The 6,226-nt window shown below is 52.6% G+C and overlaps 1 long non-coding RNA gene across 1 annotated transcript; it reads right to left on the bottom strand.

The window, feature by feature from the left end:
- Positions 1 to 492: 492 nt before the first annotated feature.
- LOC148687252 (uncharacterized) lies at positions 493 to 2,916 on the bottom strand. Its single transcript, XR_015946889.1, has 2 exons — positions 2,521 to 2,916; positions 493 to 992 (listed from the first exon to the last, which is right to left on the bottom strand). It is a non-coding gene; the product is annotated as an uncharacterized LOC148687252 (long non-coding RNA).
- Positions 2,917 to 6,226: the final 3,310 nt, after the last annotated feature.

Below are 6,226 nucleotides of genomic sequence, written 5' to 3'. Positions count from 1 at the left end.
AGAGGGCCTTCTCGGTAGTGGCACCTGCCCTGTGGAATGCCCTCTCATCAGATGTCAAGGAAATAAACAACTACCTGACTTTAAAAAATAAATCTGAAGGCAGCCCTGTTTAGGGAAGTTTTTAATGTTTGATCTGTTATGGTGTTTTTAATATTCTATTGGGAGCCGCCCAGAGTGGCTGGGGAAACCCGTCAGATGGGCAGGGTACAAATAAAATAATAATAATAATAATAATAACATCATCATCTGACCATTGGCCCATCCAGCTCAGCTCTGTCAACACTGGCCAGCCACAGCTCTCCAGGATTTTAGGCAAGAGTCTTTCTCAGGCCTACCTGAGATAGGGATGGTTGAATAGGTCCATTTCATTTTGATGGACAAACAGGCCTGGGATATGAGGCAGCTTCTGATGTCTAAGCAGAGCTTGGCCCAAGCTCAGTGACAGCCCTCTGGGCAGCAAATTGGGCCAAAGACGTCCTCGGAACCAAAACATACATGTGTGCATTTATTTATTTATTTATTTACAGCATTTATTTCTTGCCCTTTAGTAATGAAAAAGGGCTCTCAGAAAAGCAGTTCTATGAAGACACCTGCTCTTAAGATGGTAATCTAAAATTACACAGCACACAACGACAAAGAAATAGGAGGGAGAAAGGGATAGCAGGCTCACTTTCTCCAAGTTCTTCAGGTTACAGCCAGAGGCTGTCTAGCCCTTGATAGGGAAGCAGTCCATTCCTGGAAGCTTTCTTCCCTCCCAGATCAGACAGAGCAGCTCTGCCACACAAATGTGGGATGGGGAACCAGATGATGGTTGGACTCCAGCTCCCATCAGCCCCAGCAAGCATGGCCAATGATCAGGGACAATGGAAGTCATCGTCCAACCATGAATGGAGGACCACAGCTTCCTCACCCCCAGTTTAAATGCCTGAAGAGTGCTTCTCCCCAGTCTTCTCTCGCTCTCCGGCTCTGCAGAATTTCTCCTCTGTGCGTATCTGAGGGAAGACAGAAAAACAATGAAGCATTGTGGTCTATAAATAAACTAGCCATGAAATTAATGACCAGCACATTTTAGAGATGGGGTTGGTTGGGGGGGGGGGTGAAGGAGACAGAGAGACAGAGAGAGATGCGTTTATTTGTATGCAGTCAGGGAGCAGGTGATGAAATTCAGTGCCATGAAAGAGATGCACAGGAAAATATTGGCAGGATTTAAGGGAGGACAGACGATTCAGAGATCAATGATAAGGGCTGTTACACATATTAAGATCTGAGATAAGTGAAGATTGTGCTCGGTGCAGCCGGCTTGGAGGGGACAGGAAATCAGATAACATTTTCTGCATCTCCCCTCAGTTTGGCGCAAGAAGGGGAGGGAGGTGTCTCTGCAACCTTCCCAGGGCATCAGCTGGATAGGAGGCAGAGCAGAAATCCTCCTAATTGTGGTGAAGAGGCCTGGAGTGGGTGAACAGGATTCTGCTCTCCCTCCCTGCAGCCTCCGCCATAAAAATATTTATGTGTCATATAGTTGTATATTTATTTATTTTCTATCCACTCCCACCCTTCCTCCTGGAGGAGCCCACAGTGGCCAGGAATAGTTCCAGCTTCCACCAGCTTCATCTGCTTTGTCAGTTACAGCCCTTCCAGAACAGGGTTAGCCAGGGTTAGCCACTGTAGTCCATGTGCTGGCAGCCTTGGGGCTGGATTACTGAAACGCAACCTATGTGGGGCTCCCCTTGGAAGCTCCAGCTGGTGTGGAATGAGGTGGCAGACTGCTGGTTGAGAACACATGGCAATGCCATGGTCAAAGCAGCTGCACTGGCTGACTACTGTACCTACCACCAATCCCAGTTCAAGGCTCCTGTATTAATTTAGACAACCCTGAACAAGCAAGCCAAAACTCACCAGAAATGAATGGGTGCTGAAAAAATCCCTGAGAAATCTCATTGACCTTATTGAAAAGCTGTTCATGTTCTCCTTCATTCCTTTGAAGTTTAGCTTCCACCAGGGCCGTCCTAAGCTTATCCGGTGTCGTGGTTCGAAGATCCCTCTGGCGCCCCCCCCCCGCCCCCATTTCCCAGTCTATTTCTGAAATTCTCACCACCAGGGGGGTGGACTAGATGGTCCTTGTGGTCCCTATATGACATGGGAAGGGGAGAGAGAGAGAGCGCTCAATTGGACTAGATGGTCCTTGGTCCCTATATGACATTTGGGGTGGGGGGGGTGGGAGAGAGAGCTCAAAGGTTTATTTCCCGCGCACCGCATCTGCAGCTGCGCCTGGCTGAGGCCGGCGGGCTTACTTGTGAGCAAGCCAACGTTTAGAAGTGCTGGGAGGGTGGAAGACGTGGCTCCCCCTCCCCCCCCCGTCTGCCCGATCTGTTTCAGGGCAGGCCTACAAGAGCTGGGCCGGATCCTCCGTGCCTCTCTCGCTTCCCTCTTCCTCCGACGCGTGCCTGCCTGCCTGCCTGGCTGCTCCGCGGCAGCGGGACTTCCTCCCCACCCACCCCCAAAACACAACTGAAGCCAAACCTGAGAAGGACGTGCGGCCTCCGCCTCCTCCACGAAGTCTCTCAGGCCGCCGCCGCGGTTCCAAAGGCTCCCTCCGCGCCTGTCCCACCAGCACCATCGCCGTGGTCCGTGCAGGGCCGGCAGGCGGCAAGCAAGGGGCCTGGGCCATTCAGCAGGCGTGGAAAGCGGGGCTGGGGAGCGCTCGGCTGGCAGCCTCTCCGCAGCTGCCCGGGGGGGGGGCGGTTTCTTGGGGCCGAGGGGCCAGGAGCTGGGGGGCTGAGGGAAGCGAGCGGAGCGGGCCTGGGAGAGTCCGCCCGCCCGCCCGCCGTGTCTCTGCGCTCCTCGCAGAAGCTCCCCAGACTGCGGGAAGGCATCCGAGCCTTCCCGCCAACAGGGATGACCCCGGCGCTGCGTTTCATTGGTAGAGCTGCTGCCATGTGGCCTCGCCTCTACCAATGAAACGCAGCGCCGGGGTGAGGGATGACCCTGGCGCTGCAGAGCGGAACAGGGTCCTAGTGCCCCTGCGCCACTGGCTTACCTCCCTGCTCCCCCCTGAGCCCTGAGCGGCGTGGCGGGCAGGAGGACGGGAAAGGAGGCTGCTGCGCACCTTCCCCACCTGCTAGGGCGCCACTAGAGTCCATGGGCAAGCTGTTTATAGAGCTGCCATGTTGAATCCAGGGACAGGGGAACTCTCAATTTGGGGGCTGCCTTCGCTCATAGGGCCGCATCTCAGTTGCAGGGGGGGGGGGGGGTGCAGAAGCAAAAGTGTGCAGTGCTCCAGGTGTGACTTACCTAGGTAAAGTTTGCTACATTCCTGCAGAAGTCAGAGGTTTCTTCCCAATCTCTTCGACCTCCATTTCTCCAGCAAGCAAAAGAGGCATCGCTGCAACTCAAGGAAGCATTCCTGTCAGGTCACTGCCCTCGAGGAGGTTGTGGGGCAGCAGGGCTGAAGAAGGGCTGGTCTAAGGAGAAGGGCTGCAATCTAGAGAGAGTCCCAATGGCTAGACCAGGGGTGTCAAACTCAAATTCATCGGGGGCCGCATCAGCAGTTTGGTCACCCTCAAAGGGCCAGTTGTATCTGTAGGACTATGTGTCCACTCTTTATTATCATAAATTATTGTCACTGCATTCAATTATTACTGTTTTTGTAATAATGTAAGTAATAACTAGCTCTGAAAGCAGAAACATGGTCAGAATAATGGCAAGTAGATATTCAAATGTACAATTATTGTACAATTTATTGAAAAATGATTTTTGGTAACAGCACTGGGTGGTGGAGGCTCGCTAGGGTTTCATGCAGGACCTTTGCAGAGCTACTAGTACCTGGAGATGCTGGGGTCCTTCTGCATGCAGGACAGATGTTCTGCCAGTGAGCCACCACCCTTCACCAAAGGGACTGGCTGAGGTTGACTCACTGGAGCTGCTCTCCTGGTTCCAGGGTTTAAGGGCCAGAAGTATAAAGCAGCATCCTATGTTTGCAAGGAGAGGGAGAGGGAGGGGAGGGGAGGGGAGGAAGGAAGGAAGGAAGGAAGGAAGGAAGAAAAGAGGGAGTGGGAGGGAGGAAGGAAGGAAAGAGGGGAGAGAAAGAAGAGTAGGAAATAAGGAAGGGAATAAAGAAGGAAAGAAAAAGAAAGAGGGAGAGAAGACGGAAAGGGAGAAAGAAGGAAGGAAGTAGAGGGAAAGAAAGAATAAGAATGAGGGAGAGGAAGAATGATGGGAAGGACGGAAGGAAGGAAGGAAGGAAGGAAGGAAGGAAGGAAGGAAGAAAAGAGGGAGTGGGAGGGAGGGAGAGAGGAAGGAAAGAGGTGAGAGAAAGAAGAGTAGGAAAGAAGGAATAAAGAAGGAAAGAAAAAGAAAGATGGAGAGAAGACAGAGATAAAGAAGGAAGGAAGGAGAGGGAAAGAAAGAATAAGAACGAGAGAGAGGAAGAAAGGGAAGGGGGGGGGTCGCTGCCTTGATTCAGCGCCAGAAAAGAACACGAAGGGACCCAGGGGCAAAAAGCATTTCCCGTGCAGCGTGAGGCAGCGGGTGTCCGTTTTAGGAGAAGTGCGTAAAGCCTCAGAGTTGCACATTCGTGAGGCTGAGCCGCTGCTGAGCTCACGTTCATGAGCAGGAGGAGGAGGAGGAGGAGGTGAGGCAAGAGGAGGCAGAGGCGGAGGCTTGCCGGGTCGGTGCCCGGCAGCGCCGTGCGGAGAGTCCCGAGCCTCTGGGACACAGCAGTGCTCTGTAGCACTTTGAATCCTCCTCCTCCTCCACGCGGCGCTGCTGGGTGATTTGTCTGTGCTTCAGCAGCAGCAGCAGCAGCGGCAGCAGCAGCAGCAGCAGCAGCCATTTCCAGGCGCCGAGCCGTGGCAGGAGGAGGAGGATTCAAAGTGCTACAGAGCACTGCTGCGTTGCAGAGGCTCGGGACTCTCCGTGCGGCGCTGCTGGGCGCTGACCCGGCAAGCTGCCTCCTCCTTCTCCTGCTGTGGCTCGGGGCGCTCCACGCAGCGCTGCTCCAGCCGCCTTTCTACCCCCTCCCCAGGCCCCAGCTGTTTGTCAGTGCTTTGTCGGCGCGGCGCTTCAGCAGCAAGGTCCCGGGTCCCTGCTGGGTCCCGCTGGATGGGTCGCTCGGCGGGCCACATGACGAGGTCTGGCGGGCCGGATTTGGCCCCCGGGCCTTGTGTTTGACACCCGTGGGCTAGACAAAGAGGCCTTGAGGATCACATTGGGCCCCAGACCTGAGGTCCCTGTGATGCAATCAATTCATTAGTTCAATGAGGAGGAGGACATTGCAAAAAGACACGCTTTGATAAGCTAAAATGATGCCCCAATTTATTGAACAGCACACATATGGGCGGGCGGATTTAAAAATGCAAGTACTTACAGACATTGCAGTTGGTGCCTTTTAAACAAGGGTGTTCCATGCTGTGTGAGAGAGGACAGGGAATGCCTCTTCTGAAGCTACAACAGAGGGATGCATCATCCCCCACAACTGTATGGATAAAGAAATGGGGCAGAATCAATCTGTCAACTAAAATGCATGTGATCAGGCAAGACGTCTCTGTGGTTCAAACATATGCACTAGTGCAAAAAAGAGCCTAACAAGTACTAGTGGGACTGAAATTGACTAGACCAGAAGCTGCTTGACATGGTCTAATAAAGCAAATACTGTAACCCACTTTGAATATTGTGAGTAAGAAGCCGTTTTTTTCAGTTGCATTAAGGGCAAAGTAAGTTCTTGACACAAAGAAACAAACAGGCTTGCTTTTTGCTTTTTGCTTGTTGATTTGTCATCTTTCTTTTCTTAGATGCTTAAGGTAAAGGACCCCTGACCATTAGGTCCAGTCGTGACCGACTCTGGGGTTGCGGCGCTCATCTCGCATTATTGGCCAAGGGAGCTGCTGTACAGCTTCCAGGTCATGTGGCCAGCATGACAAAGCCGCTTCTGACAAACCAGAGCAGCGCACAGAAATCCTTTTACCTTCCCGCTGTAGGTAATGTACCTATTTATCTACTTGCACTTTGAGGTGCTTTCAAACTGCTAGGTTGGCAGGAACTGGGACAGAGCAACGGGAGCTCACCCCGACCCCGTCACAGGGATTCGAATGGCCGACCTTCTGATCAGCAAGCCCTAGGCTCTGTGGTTTAAACCCACAGCGCCATCTGCGTCCCTCTTACATGCTTAGAGGCTGTTAATTTAGATTTTCATAAAGTTTCACAAGCCATTTGTTTTTATCTTCATTGT

Source organism: Zootoca vivipara, chromosome Z1 (genome assembly GCF_965207765.1).
Source record: "Zootoca vivipara chromosome Z1, rZooViv2.hap1.1, whole genome shotgun sequence".
Taxonomy (NCBI): Eukaryota; Metazoa; Chordata; class Lepidosauria; order Squamata; family Lacertidae; genus Zootoca; species Zootoca vivipara.
The sequence above is the reverse complement of the archived record's forward strand: the minus strand, read 5'-3'. Positions and strand labels throughout refer to the sequence as shown.